General features: G+C 44.5%; 1 pseudogene across 1 annotated transcript; it reads right to left on the reverse strand.

The window, feature by feature from the left end:
• Nucleotides 1-19413: 19413 nt before the first annotated feature.
• LOC123092584 (uncharacterized) lies at nt 19414-22272 on the reverse strand (annotated as a pseudogene). The gene is made up of 3 exons (XR_006444747.1): nt 22029-22272; nt 20062-21912; nt 19414-19968 (listed from the first exon to the last, which is right to left on the reverse strand). The product of XR_006444747.1 is annotated as an uncharacterized protein (transcript).
• Between the last annotated feature and the right edge of the window lie 211 nt (nt 22273-22483).

Consider the following 22483-nt stretch of genomic DNA (forward strand, 5'->3'; position numbering starts at 1 on the left):
CAAAGGACCAAGACCACAAAGGTCGCACGGGAAATGCAGGTTGCCCCGGCAAGGACCCTTGCCGAGGGCAGCCTCAGCAGCCCCAGCAAGATCCTTGACGGGGCAACTCGTCCACACCCGCTGAGCGAGCCACCTTCGAGCCCACCAACATTGAGCAGTCGCGTTGGGACAGGGTTCGGGAGGCACCTCCATGGTGGCATGCAGATCTTTGTGAAGACAAAGGGCAATCAAGATCAAAAGAGGATAGGAAGGCAACCGTCCCCACCAAAGAAACCCACAGGCCCCCTAGGCAAGATCCTTGCCGGGGAAGCCAGCGCGCCACGGCAAGACCCTTGCCGGGCCACCCGGCAAGACCATCGCCAAGCACACCAGCAAGGCCACTGCCAGGCCCGTACCAGCCAAGTTCCTATCGCTGTTCGTACGCAGCCACCAGCCCAACCAGCTAGGCAGGCACCTATGTGGCAGCATGCAGACCTTCGTGGAGGCTCCACCACCGTGCCACCTCGGCTGCCTGCCTGCCTACATGGCGCTGCATGCGTTGCTGGACGAGGCACGTGTCGAAGCCAGGAAGGGCGGCGACGGACGGGACGGGTCTCACCCCCGTCCCCCGATAAAGTGAAGGACACCTAAGCCCCGCATTTAATGTGTCTTGTCCTGTAATACTAGCGATAACCTCGCAACATTGTAGCACCTTCCACCTCCTATGTGCCACTGTGGCAGCCCCTTTCGCCTATAAAAGGAGGCCCATGGCATACTGAGAAGGGATTCGGCTCTTTTGAACCTTGCAGCACCTAGAGCTAGTTCGAGAGCTCAAGAACACCAATACAACCACCAAAGCGGGATCGTAGGGTTTTACGCATCTTTGCGGCCCGAACCTGGGTAAATCCCCTTTGTGCCATCCGCTAGTCCCGCTCTTCTCACGATCCAGCGCCCCGCAACCGTAGAAGGGATTCCAGTGATCCCATAGGTGTCGTTTCCCACCGACACTCTCGGAACTATTTCCAAACATAGCTCATGAAGATCCTCTGCTAACTCCTGGGGTAACTCTCCGGTCATGAGTGTGTTGACATGGCTCTTGCGGCTCAACGCATTGTCTACTACGTTAGCCTTTCCGGGATGATAATGCAACCTCATATCATATTCTTTGATGAGCTCCAACCATCTCCTTTGCCTGAGATTCAACTCCTTCTGCGTGAAGATATACTTCAAACTCTTGTGATCCGTGTATACCTCACAATGGTTTCCGATGAGAAAGTGTCTCCAAGTCTTCAACGCATGCACTACGATTGCTAACTCCAAATCATGTGTAGCATAATTCAATTCATGGGGTTTAAGCTGTCGTGAGGCATATGAAACAACTCTTCCTCCTGCATAAGCACTGCTCCAAGTCCTCGACGAGAAGCATCGCAATACACCTGGTAATCCTTGCGTTGATCTAGAAGAATCAACACTGGAGCTGTAACCAAGCGTTTCTTCAACTCCTGAAAACTGGCCTCACATTCCTCGGTCCATTTGAACTTGGTGTCCTTCTTCAACAGCTCCGTCATGGGCTTTGCAATCTTCGAGAAATTCTCAATGAATCTCCGGTAGTATCTCGCGAGTCCAAGAAAACTCCGGATCTCTCCAACTGACGTGGGTGCTTCCCAATTTATCACAGTGACAACTTTGGTGGGGTCTACTGCTATTCCTTCTCCGGATATAACATGTCCGAGGAATCCAACTTCCTTCAACCAAAACTCACACTTGCTGAACTTGGCATATAACTGATGTTCTCTGAGCTTCCCAAGTACCAAACGTAAATGCTCCTTATGCTCCTCTTCATCCTTCGAGTAAACCAGAATATCATCAATGAACACCACGACGAACTTATCCAAAAACTCCATAAACACATTGTTCATCATGTTCATGAAATAGGCAGGTGCGTTAGTCAGACCAAATGACATAACGGTATACTCATATAGCCCGTACCTTGTGGTAAAAGCTGTCTTGGGTATATCCTGCTCTCGAATCTTCAGCTGGTGGTATCCTGATCGCAGATCGATCTTGGAAAATACTTTAGCTCCTTGCAACTGGTCAAACAAATCATTGATCATCGGCAGTGGGTACTTATTCTTGATCGTCACTTCATTCAACCCGCGATAATCAACAACCATCCTCAACGATCCATCCTTCTCCTCCACTAGAAGCACTGGTGATCCCCAAGGTGGAGAACTTGGGTGAATATAGCCTTTATCCAGTAACTCCTTAATCTGCTTCTTAATTTCCTCCAAATCCTTTGCGTGCATCCTGTACGGTCTCTTAGATATTGGCCCTGTGGCTGGCAAAAGCTCAATGAAAAACGCAATGTCTCTATCCGGTGGCATACCTGGCAACTCCTCTTGAAATACATCTGGGAAATCCTTCACCACTGGTACTTCCTCCTGTACAACTCCTGATAAGGAGTTCACTTGAGTACTCTTCGGCACATGTCGGGATACATACTTAATCCTTCTTCCATCTGGGGTGGTGAGCATAATCGACTTACTGGCGCAATCGATGTTTCCTCCATACATTGATAGCCAATCCATACCCAAAATCACATCCAAACCTTGCGACTCCAGAATTATCAGGTCTGAGGGGAAAACATTCCTACCTATGGTCAATGGCATCTGAAAACATCCTTGGCTTGCCATATGCTCTGCTCCTGGCAAACTTACTAACATAGGTGTTCTAAGAACTTTGGTGGGCAGTTTATACTTATCCACAAATCCCCTTAATATGTATGAATGTGATGCACCAGTATGAAAAAGAACGATTGAAGTAAATGACTTAACCAAAAGCTTACCTATTACTGCATCTGGGTGTGCTTCAACCTCCTCCAGGTTAACGTGATTCACTTGTCCCCTGTTGAAAGGGTTGGGCTTCTTCCCAGAGCTTCCATTGCCATTTCCATTCTTTGCTTCAGGACATTCATTGGCATAATGTCCAGTCTCCTGGCACTTGTAGCAAGTAATGTGACTTAGATCCTTCTTGGCGGGTGTTGCTGGGTTGGAACAGTTCTGGCCATTGCTTCCTCCATTACCATTCCCATTCTTGGGGCCACTATGGTTGTGCGAACTTCCTCCATTGTGATTGTGACCTCCATGGTTATGTTGAAGGGGTCCTCCCGAGTTTGGGGTAAAACAGGGCCTTTGTTGAGCTCCAGAATTGTACTTCCCTTGTCCATACTTCCTCTTGCGGTTGTCAATCTGCTGCTGCTTCCCTTCAATCATGAGAGCTCTGTCTACCAACTCCTGGTAGTTGTTGAAGGTTGCCACCATCAACTGCATGCTCAGCTCATCATTCAGTCCTTCCAGAAACTTCTCCTGCTTAGCTGCATCCATAGCAACGTCGTCTGGGGCATAACGTGCTAACTTACTAAAATCATCCACATACTGGCCAACTATGCGTCCTCCTTGGTGCAAGTTGCGAAACTCGCGCTTCTTCATAGCCATAGCTCCTGCTGAAACATGGGAAGTATGGAAGGCCTGCTGAAACCGGTCCCATGTGACAGTGTCGATGGGGTACGTGGCTGTGAAATTCTCCCGCCATGATGTTGCGGGTCCATCAAGCTGATGTGCGGCAAACCGCACTCTCTCCGCATCTGTGCATCCTGCAGTGGTAACCTCCCTTCCAATCTTGCAGAGCCAGTCATCTGCAACTATCGGCTCGGTGCTACTAGAGAACACCGGCGGATTCAGCCTTAAGAAACGGGCTAAGTGATCAACAGGTGGTGGTGGTGGGTTGTTGTTGTTGTTGTTCCCCTGACTCTGATTCTGGACTAGTATCTGCATCAGTGCATTCTGCTACTGGATCAACTGAGTGAGCTCCGGTGGGAAAGCAAATCCATTGTCACGTCTCAGAGGCATATGATGGGTTTAGAAAAGATGAGGAAACATAATAGAATGAGGTCTAAAGGCAAAACACTACCCATATGCACATGAGACAAACACAATCAATATCAATTCAATCAATTCAAACAAGGGCATATAATCGGTCTAACTATTGTTACAAAAGTGCTCAGACTATACTATGTACATGGGGGAATTCTACTACTGGTATGGTGGTCGACTAGAAAAATTGATCGGTGGAACACTCCATGATATCTGCTCCAGCTTTATCAACAAAGTCATCATCGCTATCGTCGGGGTCCGAGTCAGTGTCGTCGATGATGATGTAGTTCTCCGGGCAAGTGGAATCGCCGTCTTCTCCTCCTGACGCGGGGTCTCCCATGAATATTCCTAACTTCTTGATCAGATCATCATTCTTCTCCACGAGTATTGTCATTTCCTCCTCATATCCATCGCGTGTAGACTTGAGTTCTTCCTCCAACTCCATGATCCTGGTCATTGCCTTCTTCAGATCTATCATGCCTGCGCACATCTGGTTCTCCTGGCAACGAATGTGTTGGTTTAACTCCTGGATGAAAGCTGTAATAGATCTATCCTTCCTGGTGTTGATCATCTCCCATTGCTCATCTCGGCACCCACAAATCTGGTAGATAGTATCCTTGAGATCCTTGTGGTAAACTTCTCCAATGCGTCCCATGGTGATGTGGGCTGCCATGCTCTTTCCTAGACTCCAGGTTGGTGCATCAAAAGAAAACTCTATGGGCTCAGTGACTGGCATGAACGTCCTTCCTCGAACTTGAACTCGAATCATCCAACGCTCCTTTTCTGGTAAAGTGGCGATGTAGGTCCTGGTGAAGCTTGGTATTCTGATGTTCAGGTACCTAGTAACTTCCTTCAAGTAGCGTCCAAAAGGTGTATCTTCATCCAGTTGCGCGAACTTGTTCCTTGCATCCGCCATCCTAAAGAGTAGAAGAGGGAGAGAAGTCAAAAATGAGAAGAGAGTAGTGATCTAGGGCTTTAGCTTAGTGGTCGTGTCCTACAGTCAGCGTGTGCTCTGATACCATCTTGTAGCGACCAGACCTCAAACAGTCTGATCTCTGTGCATTAGTGTCATCCCTGGATCGGTAATGCTAACACGCACAGTACTTGAAGGATTTATAACAGAGTAGCAATCACACACTTATTACATCGAATGTCTCAAAAGAGAACTTATTACAATAAATATGGCTTAAGGCTATCTAAATATGATAACAGCAGAAGGCTTGGAAGATAAAGTGAGTCCATCAACTCCAACGGCATCACTGAGTGAAAGATCATGACCTAAGGCACCTTACTCGTCGTCTGAAAAGTCTGCAACATGAACGTTGCAGCCCGAAACGGGTCAGCACATGGAATATGCTGGCAATGTAATACAAGAGAGTAATGAACAGAATAATGCTATCACTACATGCATATATGGCTGGTGGAAAGCTCTATGGTTACAGTTTTGCATAAAGCCATTTTTTCCCTACAACAAAGGAATAAATTTTATTTAACTCTCATGGTGGTTGTTAAACATTGAGAAGGTTCCTCCAACTCAATCCCAATTAAACATCATCATTAAACCCAATGAAATTTAATTAAGAGTGATGAGATCAACATGATAATCTAAGAACCAGATACTCAAGATGTCCATAACCGGGGACACGGCTAACCATGATTAGTTTGTACACTCTACAGAGGTTTGCGCACTTTTCCACATGAGACTCGAATACATCCATGGTCGGAGAATCGAGACACAGTCTTTCTAAAACAATAACTCTTTACTCTAGGTGGACAGTTACACCTACTTTCCCCTACATCTGCTAGCCCACCACTGAAAGAGGTCTTGCAAAGTACTCAACTATGCTAGAGCCCATAATAGCTTGTGGCTGCACGCGGAATTTTCTAGCATGAATGATCTTTTGATTCCTTTGAGCCTGGGAGGCAGTCCATAGGATAATCACACGATAACCCCGGGATTTCCAAAAAAACAGGCAACACTGGGTTCCCCAGGTGCCTCACTCCACCCAGATGTGTATTTAAGTAGCCACCTTAAGTTAACCATTAAATAACAATACTCACATCTGTCATGGATACACTCACCCAATCCACATCTACAAGCATAGCATAGCACTATAAGCAACATAGATGTAACTCCCGAAGGTTTGATAATAAACATGGCAATATGTACTACCTTATCTACTTCCCAAAACCCACATATTAATATCAGATCCTAACCATGCAATTGTTTGAGGATTGATGTAATGCAATAAAACTGGGTAGTAAAGAGGTATGATCAAAGTGTTACTTGCTTGCTGATGATCCGTGAAACCTAGAGACTCGTAGTAGCACGCTTCACACTCTGGGTACTCTACAGTAAACAAAAAAGCATACAATAAGCACTCAACTAGAAACACTGGTAAAACTCAAATAAGAGATCTAACCAAAAAGTTCAACTGAAGAACTCCGGTTTGCAAAAAGAATCAAATCAAACGAAGCAACGAAACTCAAATAGCGAGAGAAACAAGCTTCATTTACTAATCTGGACTTAAGCCAAATTTTATAGTAGCAAAATCTTATTTAAGTTGGTTAAACAGAAATAGGGCTTCGAGATGAAACTATAGGCGCTTGAATCGCATGATTCCGATAAACGAGCGAAAAGATAAACTAAAACGAAAATTAGGGCAGAAATCGCGATCGAAAATAATCGTGGAAAATCCCTGGAAAAAGAAAAACTGACGAACAAGCTAACAAACGAACATTCGCTGTCTTCGGCTAATCGGTGAAAATCGTTCGTTAAAACGAACGAACGAACGGGCGTTCGCTAAATAACTAAACCGGGAAAAAATAAAATCGATCTAATAAAAAAATAACCGTGATTTCTAAAAAAACGACAGTTTTCTAACGAAAACCACGGCGGCTACCTCAGTGAGATCCGGCGAGGGCGGCGGCAACTCCGGCGGCAACGGCGCACTCCGGCAGGGCGTCGGGCGGCAGGGTCGACGGGCGAGGCGGCGACGGGCAAGGCGGCGGCGACGGGCGGCAAGTGAGGCGGCGGCACACGGCGGCGGCGGCGGCACGGGTTAGGAGGCGGGGCTAGGGTTTTGGGCGACGGGGCTGGCGGCTCGGTTTTCGGTCGGGTTGGGCCGTCGGCCTTTAAAGGCCGCCCGGGTACAGTGTCTGGGTCGGACACGGCCCGGTAAGGCGGTGGACTTTTTTTAAGAAAAATTATTCCGCACAGGAAAACAAATAAAAGAAGTACTAAACAGACTCCAAAAATCCTGAAATAAATTTTCCTCGTCCTCTAAAAATATAGAGGACAAAGTGAACATTTATTTGGGCCTCCAGTGCAATTTTGAAAAACGCATATTTTTCCTAATTCAAATAAAATAGCGATAAAACTCCGAATAAAATTCTTATTTGATTTTAATATTAAATCTCAAATATTTCTTTATTTTGGGAAAGTCATTTTATCCCCTCTCTTTTATTTTTATAAAAGAAATATTTGAAGAGAAAATAATTAAAATCAAACAATCCTCTTTTCAAATTTGAGAAAAACTCAAATATGAAAATAACAAAATCCCCAACTCTCTCCGTGGGTCCTTGAGTTGCATAGAATTTCTAGGATCAAGCCAAAAATGCTATAAAATATGATATGCGATTATGACCTAATGTATAACATTCCAAATTGAAAATTTGGGATGTTACAGAAAGCAATAACAACATACTAAACGATCAAGTGCTAAGCTAACGGAATGTCTCAAGTCAATCACATCATTCTCCTAATGATGTGATCCCATTAATCAAATGACAACTCATGTCTATGGCTAGGAAACTTAACCATCTTTGATTCAACGAGCTAGTCAAGTAGAGGCATACTAGTGACACTCTATTTGTCTATGTATTCACACATGTATCAAGTTTTCGGTTAATACAATTCTAGCATGAATAATAAACATTTATCATGAAATAAAGAAATAAATAATAACTTTATTATTGCCTCTAGGGCATATTTCCTTTAGTCTCCCACTTGCACTAGAGTCAATAATCTAGTTCACATCATCATGTGATTTAACACCAATATTCATATCTGTATATGATAAACACCCATAGTTCACATCGTCATGTGACCAACACCCAAAGGGTTTACTAGAGTCAATAATCTAGTTCACATCGCTATGTGATTAACACCCAAAGAGTACTAAGGTATGATCATGTTTTGCTCGTGAGAGAAGTTTAGTCAACGGGTCTGTCACATTCAGAGTTGTATGTATTTTGCAAATATTCTATGTCTACAATGCTCTGCATAGAGCTACTCTAGCTAATTGCTCTCACTTTCAATATGTATCCAGATTGAGACTTAGAGTCATCTGGATCAGTGTCAAAACTTGCATCGACGTAACCCTTTACGACGAACCTTTTGTCACCTCCATAATCAAGAAACATATCCTTATTCCACTAACGATAATTTTGACAAATGTCCAGTGCTCTACTCCTAGATCACTATTGTACTCCCTTGCCAAACTCAGGGTAGGGTATATAATAGGTCTGGTCCATAGCATGGCATACTTTATAGAACCTATGACTGATGCATAGGGAATGACTTTCATTCTCTTTCTATTTTCTGCCGTGGTCGGGATTTGAGTCTTACTCAATTTCACACCTTTGCAAGAGAGGCAAGAACTCTTTCTTTGACTGTTCCATTTTGAACTACTTCAAAATCTCATCAAGGTATGTACTCATTGAAAAATCTTATCAAGCGTCTTGATCTATCTCTACAGATCTTGATGCTCAATGTGTAAGCAGCTTTACCGAGGTCTTTCTTTGAAAAATTCTTATTCAAGTATCCTTTTATGCTATCCAGAATTTCTATATCATTTTCAATCAACAATATGTCATCTACATATAATTTTAGAAATCCTACAGAGCTCCCACTCACTTTCTTGTAAATACAGGCTTCTCCAAAAGTCCGTATAAAACCATGTGCTTTGATCACACTATCAAAGCGTTTATTCCAACTCCGAGATGCTTGCACCAGTCCATAAATGGATCGCTGGAGCTTGCACACTTTGTTAGCACCTTTAGGATTGACAAAACCTTCTGGTTGCATCATATACAACTCTTATTTAAGAAATCCATTAAGGAATGTAGTTTTGACATCCATTTGCCAGATTTCATAAAATATGGCAACTGCTAACATGATTCGGACAGATTTAAGCATCGCTACAGTTGAGAAAACCTCATTGTAGTCAACACCTTGAAATTGTCGAAAACCCTTTTGCGACAAGTCGAGCTTTGTAGATAGTAACACTACTATCAGTGTTTGTCTTCCTCTTGAAGATCCATTTATTTAATATGGCTTGCCGATCATAGGGCAAGTCCACCAAAGTCCACACTTTGTTCTCATACATGGATCCCATCTCAGATTTCATGGCTTCAAGCCATTTCGCGGAATCTGGGCTCATCATCGCTTCCTCATAATTCGTAGGTTCGCCATGGTCAAGTAACATGACCTCGAGAATAGGATTACTGTACCACTCTGGTGCGAATCTTACTCTGGTTGACCTATGAGGTTCGGTAGTAACTTGGTCTGAAGTTACATGATCATCATCATTAGCTTCCGCTCTAATTGGTATAGGAGTTACAGGAACAGATTTCTGTGATGAACTACTTTCCAATAAGGGAGCAGGTACAGTTACCTCATCAAGTTCTACTTTCATCCCACTCACTTATTTCGAGAGAAACTCCTTCTCTAGAAAGGACCCATTCTTAGCAATGAATGTCTTGCCTTTGGATCTGTGATAGAAGGTGTACCCAACTGTCTCCTTTGGGTATCCTATGAAGACACATTTCTCCGATTTGGGTTTGAGCTTATCAGGATGAAACTTTTTCACATAAGCATCGTAATCCCAAACTTTCATAAACGATGGTTTAGGTTTCTTGCTAAACCACAGTTCATACGTGTCGTCTCAATGGATTTATATGGTGCCCTTTTTAACGTGGATGTAGCTGTCTCTAATGCATAACCCCAAAACAATAGTGGTAAATCGGTAAGAGACATCATAAATCGTACCATATCTAGTAAAGTACGATTACGACGTTCGGACACACCATTACACTGTGGTGTTCCACGTGGTGTGAGTTGCGAAACTATTTCACATTGTTTCAAATGAAGACCAAACTCGTAACTCAAATATTCATCTCCACTATCAGATCGTAGAAACTTTATTTTCTTGTTATGATGATTTTCCATTTCACTCTGAAATTCTTTGAACTTTTCAAATGTTTCAGGCTTATGTTTCATCAAGTAGATATACCCATATCTGCTCAAATCATTTGTGAATGTCAGAAAATAATGATACCTGACCTGAGCCTCAACACTCATCGGATCGCATACATCAATATGTATTATTTTCAATAAGTCAGTTGCTCGCTCCATTGTTACGGAGAACGGAGTCTTTAGTCATCTTGCCCATAAGGCATGGTTCGCAAGCATCAAGTGATTCATAATCAAGTGATTCCAAAATCCCATCAGCATGGAGTTTCTTCATGCGCTTTACCAATATGACCTAAATGGCAGTGCCACAAATAAGTTGTACTATCATTCTTAACTTTGCATCTTTTGGCTTCAATATTATGAATATGTGTATCACTACGATCGAGATCCAACAAACCATTTTCATTGGCTGTATGACCATAGAAGGTTCTATTCATGTAAACAGAACAACAATTATTCTCTAACTTAAATGAATAACCGTATTGCAATGAACATGATCAAATCATATTCATGCTCAATGCAAACACCAAATAACATTTATTTAGGTTCAACACTAATCCCGAAAGTATAGGGAGTGTGCGATGATGATCATATCAATATTGGAACCACTTCCAACACACATCGTCACTTCACCCTTAACTAGTCTATGTTCATTCTGCAACTCCTGTTTCGAGTTACTACTCTTTAGTAACTGAACCGGTATCAAATATCGAGGGGTTGCTATAAACACTAGTAAAGTACACATCAATAACATGTATATCAAATATACCTTTGTTCACTTTGCCATCCTTCTTATCCGCCAAATACTTAGGGCAATTCCGCTTCTAGTGACCAGTCCCTTTGCAGTAGAAGCACTTAGTCTTAGGCTTAGGTCCGGACTTGGGCTTTTTCACTTGAGAAGCAACTTGCTTGCCATTCTTTTTGAAGTTCCCCTTCTTCCCTTTGCCCTTTTCTTGAAACTAGTGGTCTTGTCAACCATCAACACTTGATGCTTTTCTTGATTTCTACCTTCGTCGATTTCAGCATCACGAAGAGCTTGGGAATCGTTTCCGTTATCCCTTGCATATTATAGTTCATCACGAAGTTATAGTAACTTGGTGATAGTGACTAGAGAACTTAGTCAATTACTATCTTATCTGGAAGATTAACTCCCACTTCCATTCAAGCAATTGTAGTACCCAGACAATCTAAGCACATGCTCACTGGTTGAGCTATTCTCCTCCATCTTGTAGGCAAAGTACTGTCAGAGGTCTCATACCTCTCGACTCGGGCATGAGTATGAAATACCAATTTCAACTCTTGGAACATCTTATATGTTCCGTGGCGTTCAAAAATGTCTTTGAAGCCCCGATTCCAAGCCGCAAAGCATGGTGCACTAAACTATCAAGTAGTCATCATACCGAGCTTTGCCAAACGTTCATAACGTCTGCATATGCTCCTGCAATAGGTACGTCACCTAGCGGTGCATCAAGGACATAATTCTTCTGTGCAACAATGAGGATAATCCTCAGATCACGGACCAAGTCCGCATCATTGCTACTAACATCTTTCAACATATTTATTCTCTAGGAACATATAAATAAACGGGGAGCAACATCGCGAGCTATTGATCTACAACATAGATATGCTAAATACTACCAGGACTAAGTTCATGATAAATTAAAGTTCAATTAATCATATTACTTAAGAACTCCCACTTAGATAGACATCCCTCTAATCATCTAAGTGATCACGTGATCCAAATCAACTAAACCATGTCCGATCATCACATGAGATGGAGTAGTTTTCAATGTTGAACATCACTATGTTGATCATATCTACTATATGATTCACGCTCGACCTTTCGGTCTCAGTGTTCCGAGGCCATATCTGCATATGCTAGGCTCGTCGAGTTTAACCTGAGTATTCTATGTGTGTAAAACTGTCTTACACCCATTGTATTTGAACGTAGAGCTTATCACACCCGATCATCATGTGGTGTCTCGGCACGAAGAACTTTCGCAACGGTGCATACTCAGGGAGAACACTTATACCTTGAAATTTAGTGAGAGATCATCTTATAATGCTACCGTCAATCAAAGCAGAATAATATGCATAAAAGATAAACATCACATGCAATCAATATAAGTGATATGATATGGCCATCATCAACTTGTGCCTTTGATCTCCATCTCCAAAGCACCGTCATGATCACCATCGTCACCGGCGCGACACCTTGATCTCCATCGTAGCATCGTTGTTGTCTCGCCAATTATTGCTTCTACGACTATCGCTACTGCTTAGTGATAAAGTAAAACAATTACAGGGCGATTGCATTGCATACAATAAAATGACAACCATATGGCTCCTGCCAGTTGCCGATAACTCTGTTACAAAACATGATCATCTCATACAATAAAATTTAGCATCATGTCTTGACCATATCACATCACAACATGCCCTGCAAAAACAAGTTAGATGTCCTCTACTTTGTTGTTGCAAGTTTTACGTGGCTGCTACGGGCTGAGCAGGAACTGTTCTTACCTACGCATCAAAACCACAACGATATTTCGTCAAGTTAGAGTTGTTTTAACCTTCTCAAGGACCGGGCGTAGCCACACTCGGTTCAACTAAAGTTGGAGAAACTGACACCCCCCGGCCACCTGTGTGCAAAGCACGTCGGTAGAACCAGTCTCGCGTAAGCGTATGCGTAATGTCGGTCCGGGCCGCTTCATCCAACAATACCGCCGAACCAAAGTATGACATGCTGGTAAACAGTATGACTTGTATCGCCCACAACTCACTTGTGTTCTACTCGTGCATATAACATCTACGCATAAACCTGGCTCGGATGCCACTGTTGGGGAACGTAGTAATTTCAAAAAAAATCATACGCACACGCAAGATCATGGTGATGCATAGCAACGAGAGGGAGAGTGTATCTTCATACCCTTGAAGATTGCTAAGCGGAAGCGTTTATCAATGCGGTTGATGTAGTCGTACACCTTCACGATCCACCCCGATCAAGTACCGAACGTACGACACCTCCGCGTTCAGCACACGTTCAGCTCGATGACGTTCTTGCCTTCTTGATCCAGCAAGACGGGTGAAGTAGTAGATGAGTTCCGGCAGCACGACGATGTGGTGCCGGTGTTGGTGAAGAACAATCTTCGCAGGGCTTCGCCTAAGCACTACGGAAACTATGACGAAGGATAAACTAGAGGGGACGGGGTTGCCGGCACATGGCTTGGTGTTTCTTGATGTGTCTTGGGTGCTAGCCCTGCCCCTCTATTTATATGTTGAGCCCTAGGGTCAAAACTTGGAGTAAAAGCCTCCTCAAAGTCGGTTTTGCCCGAAAGGCAAGAGTCCTTCTCGGACTCCAGGGCTAGACGCCAGGGTTCCTGGCGTCTACCCCTAGACGCCAGGGTTCATGGCATCTAGCCTCTAGACTTCGCAAAACTTCCTTTTGCACTTTCCAAAAGCCTCGTGGGCTTTCCCCTTTGGCCCAAATAAAGTGTTCTCCTACCCAAACATTTTGGGAGACATTCGGAACCCCTTCCGGTGTATTCCGGAACCCTTCCGGAGACTAAACACTATTATCCCATAAACCAATCTTTACCTCGGACCATTCCGGAGTTCCTCGTCATGTTCGTGATCTCATCCGGGACTCCGAACAACATTCAGTCACCAGCATAAATAACTCATATAATACTATATCGTTAACGAACGTTTAAGCGTGCGGACCCTACGGGTTCGAGAACTATGTAGACATGACCGAGACAACTCTTTGGTCAATAGCCAATAGCGGAACCTGGATGCCCATATTGGCTCCTACATATTCTACGAAGATCTTTATCGGTCGAACCGCATAACAACATACGTTGTTCCCTTTGTCATCGGTATGTTACTTGCCCGAGATTCGATCCTCGGTATCTCAATACCTAGCTCAATCTCGTTACCGGCAAGTCTCTTTACTCGTTTCGTAATGCATCATCCCGCAACTAACTCATTAATCACAATGCTTGCAAGGCTTATAGTGATGTGCATTACCGAGTGGGCCCAGAGATACCTCTCCGACAATCGGAGTGACAAATCCTAATCTCGAAATACACCAACCCAACAAGTACCTTCGGAGACATCTGTAGAGCACCTTTATAATCACCCAGTTACGTTGTGACGTTTGGTAGCACACAAAGTGTTTCTCCAGTAAACGGGAGTTGCATAATCTCATAGTCATTGGAACATGTATAAGTCATGAAGAAAGCAATAGCAACATACTAAACGATCAAGTGCTAAGCTAACGGAATGGGTCAAGTCAATCACATCATTCTCCTAATGATGTGATCCCGTTAATCAAATGACAACTCATGTCTATGGCTAGGAAACTTAACCATTTTTTATTCAACGAGCTAGTCAAGTAGAGGCATATTAGTGACACTCTGTTTGTCTATGTATTCACACATGTATCAAGTATCCGGTTAATACAATTCTAACATGAATAATAAACATTTATCATGAAATAAGGAAATACATAATAACTTTATTATTGCCTCTAGGGCATATTTCCTTTAGAAGCAGAGTTCGTGCTTTGTGCTAGGCATCTGAAACCTACATTTTTTTGTTCTTGAACCTTTATTCATTTTTTATTTGCACTAGGATACTATTTTCCTTTTGTTTTTGTTGTGCTATAGTGGAACTTGATCCATCTTTAAATCAAATGGAGATTTAGCATGAGTTATATTTGGCTCAATAATTATACACGACTTTCTAGTATCAGCCTATAAAACTAAAACCCATAGGAGAAATAATTAGGATTTCCTATTTGTCGTGCATTGTGACCAATTGTCCACCAATCTCACAGGAAAGGGAGCAACCGAACATGACATGGGCTGGTCCCGTTAGCAAATGTATCTGCTTACGGTTTTGGGAACATTCAAAGTACATTGTTTTACATTCGCTTTCTTGTTGTTTCTTTTTTCCAGTTTCCTTTAATTTTCAATATTTATCCAGAATTAAAAAAATTAATTTTTGAAAAGTTGTTTCACAAATTCAAAAAGATTTTTCGTTTTAAGAAAAAAAGGATTTTCCTAAGCAAATCGTTTTTTAAAACCTATGCACAAATTGACAATATTTTTCGCAGTTTCATAAAAAATGGTGTTTTAATAAAAATTAGGCTTCCAAAAATGTCCCTGAATTTTAAGAAATGTCTGGAATTTCAGAAAAAATGGAAATTATAGAAATTATCAAGTTTTCAATATTTTCCAATATTTCTAAAAGTGTTATTTAATATATATTACCATTTTTTAAAATTTGTGTAATTTGAAAATGTTCGAAAATTTCAATACTTAATCGAAAATTTTAAAAAATGACTTTTCAATATAGAAATAGACTAGAAAAACTGGGGAAAAAGGAAGGTAGATGTGCTAGCTCAGTAGTGGCTCACTACAGTAAATCACTGACAGGCTGGGCACTCAGCTACGCCCCTGTGTGAAAGCTAGACTATTTGCTGTAGTGAGCGGCAAATAGTAGATCACAAAAAATTGAACCAAACAACTAAAAGAGATGACTGGAATTCTTCTAGATTCACCGAACTGATAGTCTTTAAATTGAATCTCAACATAAGTGATCTTTTCTGGCTAGGATATCTGCAGTCACCGTCCTAGCTTCTGAACAAATCTGAACATAACCTTCAAAATTTGTTCCACAAATTCAAAAATGTTTGTATTATTAAAAATGTTCATGTTTCTAAAAATTATTCGGAATTTCAGGAAAAAAACTTAGTTTCCAAAATTTGTGCAAAAAATAGAAATAGCATTTTCATAAAAAATCCTAATTTTAAAAACAATCCCAAATTTAAAATGTTCAGAATTTCAAAAATTATTCAAGTTTCGAAATTATTTCGATATTTAAGAAATGTTCTAAAAAATTAAGAAATGTGCTTTAATAAAACATTCAAATTTTGTACGGGATGTTACAAAATTTAAAAAATTGTTCGCGTTTTAATATAAAACAGAGTAAAGATAAAAGTAATGGCACAGTAGAATTGTTTTAGGCGTTGCTACAGTAGTCTTTTAGAAATTGCTACAGCACATGTGTACTCTACAATAGCCGCTCGCTACAGTAAATTCACTGACGGGCCGGTCATCCGGTGACGCCCCTGTGCGAAAGCTCGACTATTTGGGGACTAGCCCAAATGTCACTACCGACTGGATCAATCCGTCATGAGCGCAACATGGCCACATCCCCCGAGTGTGGCCTATGCGATGAGGAGTATGACTCTTGGCGCCACTCCCTTTTGAGTGCAGGATGGCATGCTGCGTATGGGCGCTTTGTGGTGAGGAAATTGTGGAGCACTTGATATCAAACAGGAGTGATGACGCACGGCTATGGCTCTTCTGGCTATTCGAATCAATGAACCAGCAGGATCTTGCTAGGGTTCTAATTACTATGTGGGCCATATGGTGGGCGCGGAGAAGGGCGATCCATGATGATGAATTTCAGAGTCCATTATCTACCATGTGTTTTGTCAACAGGTACCTGCAGGATCATGAGATTGCCTCCAAGCGAGTTCCTACAGCACATGCAGGCGATGCAAAACCAAGAGGCCGGAGATGGATCCCACCCGGCGAAGATGCGGCAAAGATAAATGTTGATGGAGTTGTTTCCCGCACAGGAAGGACTGGGGCATGTGCTGCTATATGCAGGGCCAAAAATGGATGCTATATTGGCTCATCAGCGGTTGTTTTTGCAGGCCTAGTTGATGCAACAAGTTTGGAAGCTCAAGCATGCAACGAGCCCTGGCTCTTGCTCAAGATCTCCTACAATCACATGTGATGATAGCTTCGGACTGTTTGCAAGTCGTCTCAGACATAAATGGATCTGCACATTCTTCTTCTTATGCTTTTGTACTAGATGAAATAATAGTTAGAGCTCTAGATTTTGTTAAAATTACTTTTCGGTTTGAGAATAGGGAGGCAAATGTTAAGACGCATGCCTTGGCAAAGGCAGCCTCGACACTCCCTGTTGGTCGACATGTGTGGCTAGGGAATTTACAAGACATTATTTGTATTCCGTCGTTTTTGGTTGATGAATAAAGCCCTAGTTTCACCTCAAAAAAAAAAATGCCGAGTCGAGCGGCAAACAGGAGGTCCTAAAAAATTGAACCAAGAAACTAGCTCCCTCAGCTGGAGAACCGAAGGCTTAAAAAAGATGACTGGAATTCTTCCAGTTTCAGGGAACGATCTTCTTTGGCTAAGATGTCTCGAGAAAAAGAACATCTGCAGTCACTGTCCTATGTTCAGAACAAATCTGGACTCGGCCATCGTCTGAACACTCTACCAGTTTTGCTTCTTCAATCTTCTCACTGTCTGGACCTTTGAATATCTGGTATGCCCCTTAACCCTCTACGTCCTGACGCACAAGGAAGAATCTGTTGGCATGTTGCTGGTGAGAGGCGTCCCGATCCGGCTACCCCACGAGGCCACGACGCACCCATCCATCCGTCCACACGCAGACCACGCTACAGAACTTCACCAGCTGTATCGTATCGGCGCCGATAACCACAGATAGACCGGAGATAGTCACGTCGAAAACGAAGGGCGCGAGCAAATCCGGCGAAGGGGAGACGCTCGTTTCTGAGCCAGCATGACAACGTGTCGTTAAAAGAAGCCAGAAGCCGGCGCACTTGCGGGCTGTCGTCGGACAGGTGGAGCATTTGACGTGTAAACCATTATTAGAAGAAAAAAAGCATTCAGAAAGATTTCAGGTAAAGGCTGATTCCGAGACCGGGTGAGCGATAACGTGGAGAGTATATTCGAGAGGGATACCATGACGGGATCAGCACTCGGTGCATACTCCTGCGACGACATAATGCACCAGCGGTTTGGAGTATAATACTCCCTCTGTAAACTAATATAAGAGTGTTTAGATAACTACTTTAGTATTCTAAACGCTTTTATATTAGTTTACGGAGGGAGTAATTAATAAGAACCTGGGATAGTACAGTACATCATCGAGGAAACAGCTGCGGCTGCATGTATGTACGATACCATGCGCTGACAGGCCGTACAGGAAAGTGACAGAAACCAAATTTACCCCTACGGATATTATTTGGTTATATAAGGCCACGAAACAGCCTAACACTGTACGGGTTCATAGTACTGCCATATGCATACATAGCATAGTGCTGCAAAATTTGACCCTCGGCTCCCTCTATTTATCGGTCCTTAAAGAATGCAAAGGGCACCTTTTCTTCAGTCATGGGTCGAATTGTTCCACAAGCAACAGGAGGAGCTTATCCAGTTGAGACAGCAACCAGGAAAAAGTAGTAGCGATATTACTGGAGTATTATTTACACAGGGGAGCCCAGTGTGCCAAATAATAATAAGCACTCAACAATCTGAGAGCTTATCAAAAACTCCTCCTACTCCCGGCCCCGGAGCCGGGTGGAGCGGCCACACAGGGCAGAGGCGCACCTTATAAAGCGGCCCTAGAGAGGGGGAAAGGCCGGCTTATCGAAACGTGCAGATAAGAGGGGGCGCGCATATAAACATACGCACGCACGCCCAGCAACAGCAACACAAAAGGTAAACAAAAAACAAAACGACGGCGCCAAGTTGCCACATCGCAACGCCATCCTTCGCAGGTCAACAGGATTGGATTAACAAATGATTATCGCCGATAACACTAATCGCAAGTGGATATGCGCGAGATCCTCAGGCCTCAGCGCAGGAACAAACATCGCCTTTCTTCAGTCGTATCCATGCGTCAAGGAATTACTCAATATGGGACGGAGGGAGTATAATGCAACCCGACCGGAAATGACACCAGTGTTGGCTGTCTATGTCATTTAAGACCAATCGGTGGTGAAACCGAATCGCCTCAAAAGGAAAAATCATGGAACACACCAACTATAACCCACCAACTTGCAAGATAAGATGACAACGATGCTGCTCACCCTGCATCTTGTACCTCATTTACTCATCCACATCGTCAGTGGTTCTAAAAAGAAGATGCAGGGTGAGCAGCAGCTGGCAGTCCCAGGGCAAAAACTTATTAGCAAAACAGTTGCCATAGGACACCAGAATAGGTAAAATACCTCCAAATGGGGCTAATCCTATCCTTGCAGATACTTGGCTTCAGCAAAAGAAAAATGCAGATACAACTCGGCGTTGCGAACACTGCGATCACTTCGGCTGGGGTTGAAGTTGAACTGAACATAATACCCAAGCATATGAAAGTGAATTCAAATTACTACAGCAGTGCACATAACTGATAAAGACTAAAATCTATATTGATGACGGATTGTTTACACTGGTACCTTCAAACAATTGCACTCGCCTTCCAGCAATTTCCTGGAAAGCGTTTGAATGCTAATAAAAACAATATAGTACCCACAAAACATGGACAAATCCTAGAAACACTTGCATGAACTCCTTTCCTGGATGAAATTTTCAGGAACACCCACAAAGCAGACTTCTCACCAACCTATGAATACTGACCATAAATGCCTAAACAGAATGCTCACCAGAGTAATGCACAGATGGAAGCACATTGAGCAGGGCGGCAAACCTTTCATACAAAGAAAAATTCCACAAAAGCAAAAGATAATACACAAGGTACTCCCCAGCAACGATACCAAAACATAGAGCGAGTGAGTAATCCAGATATGTTCCTTGTGGCTTGTAGCATGCCCCTAAATTTCCACAGCTGCCAACTTCCAACTACCAGAATGCTTCAATCGACTAGGACTGCTCCGTCACAATTAGCAAAACTGAGCTGCATTTGTTGTATGGTAACATCCACACCTTGTCTCCCCGCATACTAGAGGGTTAGCAGACAAGACAGCAAAGAATCAGTCAAGAGCAGCTGACAATAATGGACACTCTAACTACTACATGAACATCTATCACACACCTTCAACATGTTTTCATTGGCACCATGATGAGGGAGGCCTCAGGGACACACGGACTTCATGTTCTTCAGGTCCAGCACGGTGTTTAGGGACAATAATCTCTAGGCCTGTTCCTGATTCATCACAGTATGCTTCCAGAGTAGCATCTTCTGGGATCCGGGTAGGCAGTGGAACTTCCCGGATGAACTCCCCTGGTGGACAATGCTCAGGTGAAGGATCCGTCAACTTGAAGGTCCGATCATGTCGCTTCAAGAATGGCATCCGTCCGACACTAGTGCATGATACCTTGACGACGCCATTCGTAAGAGTATTCTTCCAGGTAACCTTCACCTTCTGTATATCAGCAAATGGCAGGCTAATGATGATCAAGTAGCCCTTGCTATCTTCATATATTGTTTTTGCGGCAGTTACTGGCCCAGAAGCATGACGCATCACACCGGTGAAGTCATTCGTCCATGATGGCTCAAAAGTGTGGCTCACATCCATGTCCTGAACCTTGTCTGAATTTGAATTGCTGCAATCCTCTTCCATGGCAGAGGGGGAGGAATCCTTCCTACGCTTGTGGCACACGCCTGAGATGTCCATACCATCCCCAGAACCATGCTTTGATGCATGTGTTGACAGGTTAAGGCCAGAACCATTCAGCACCTTCTTGTGATGGCCATGTGAGGTGCTCTTTGCTGGAGCAGCAGTTGCAGGCCTCTCGAGCTCAAATTCCGTGGTCGGCAGATTCCTCCATGATTCAAAATCATCCGCCTCAGTGGGAACCGAGAAATTGGCATCTCTCCCAGTGAGCTCAAACCACCTCTTCATATCAGCCTCAGGAACACCCACTAAGTTTGGTGTCCGCACAATCTCAATCCCATGAAGGCACTGCGGGTTTGACAACCCCCGGTAGTGCTTACGCTGCATCCGGTGTGAGCGCACAAACCCTTTGTCTGCGCTGAAAGGAAACTGTGGCTCCCCAAGGCGCGAGTGACCATTCATGAAGCTCCTCAGCTGCATCTTCCCCAGGGCATTCTCCGGCCGATCCTTAAACACCCACATGTACATGTTCTCCATGTCGTGCTGCACCAGGAAAGCATCCAGTGTGGCACTATTACCATTCCCAGCAGCAGTGGGTGCCTTGGCCTTGCTGCCCTTATCAGCCGACATAACCGGCTTGAAGTAGTGGGTGAAGAAGAACCATGCACCCCAGATGCTATCATTCCGCTTCACGCACTTGCGTGCGGCGCTGGAACCGGAGCTCTTGGTGTGAGACACATGGACAGTTGTTGTGGTGGACACTGGGGCCGAGGTGGCGGCGGCAGCAGCAGGCGAGTCCGAGTCATAGAGCTGCGGGCAGCCGAGGCCAACATCTAGCATGTCGACGTTGGATTCATGGAGGGTGGTGGTCTGCAGGGCCGGAGGGGGAGGGGACGGGTCAGCGGCGAGGGGAAGGTTGATGTCAGGGGGGGCGGCTGCGGCGGCATGGAGGCAGCGCTGGAAAGGGCCTGGCGGCGGGAGGAAGAGGTCGAATTCGTCGTGGGAGGCAGTGTCCATGGAGAGGAAGGTGGAGGGGCCCTGGTGCGGGTGGTGGGCCGTGGTGGTGTCCATGGAGAGCGCGGTGAGCAGCGACTCCCCCATGGAGGCGGCGGCGGCGGCCGTCAGCGGCGGAGCAGCCCTGTTCCAGGCCTCGTCCCCCGGCGGCTGCGCGTCGTCCGTGGCTGCGCTGGTGCCCAACTCTCCGGCGCTTCCGCCTCCACCGCCTCCTCACCGCGCGCTCCTCTCCTCCGAATCTCTCCACGAGCATCAGTTAACAGCCAGGCTTCACATCTCCCTCGCGTCCATCACACGGCCGGGAGGAGGCTCTCCTGCAAATCACACGGGAAAAAAGCACATCAATCAATCTCGCATTCGAAACCCAAATCTGACGAGAAATCCCACGAATTCGCAGGAAGGGAGATCCGGCCCGAGGAAAGCCGCGTACCTACGCGAAATCCAAGGGCTCCGCAACCCTAAAAATCGAAGAAGAACAACCCCGGCAAGAACGTAGCGCAGCGAAGGCCTCTCTCGCGGCGGAGTTGCAATCAAGCAATCAGTCGAAATCAAATCGAATTCCTGTTGAATGTTGATGAGCAGCGGGTGGGGGAGGTGGGAAGGGGGGAGACGGTAACGGAGGAGGGGGGAGTTAAAGGCGACGGTGGGCGCAGACCGGGGCGGGGGGCGGAGGCGGCCTCCCCCAGAAGGAGCCGGGACGAGGGGGAGGGTGGGGGGCCGTTACTTGACGGTGACGGCTGCCTGGGGCTGGGTGGGAAGGATTGGCTCGGCTTGGATCGGGAACGCCAGCCAGAGGAGGGTGAACGGGATCGACGGGCTCTCCTCTCCTCTCCTCTGCCCTCCTCTCTAGTCGAGTTTGGATTCTTTTGGGTTGCAAAAATATTG

The sequence above is a fragment of the Triticum aestivum genome, chromosome 4B (assembly GCF_018294505.1).
Source record: "Triticum aestivum cultivar Chinese Spring chromosome 4B, IWGSC CS RefSeq v2.1, whole genome shotgun sequence".
Lineage (NCBI taxonomy): Eukaryota > Viridiplantae > Streptophyta > Magnoliopsida > Poales > Poaceae > Triticum > Triticum aestivum.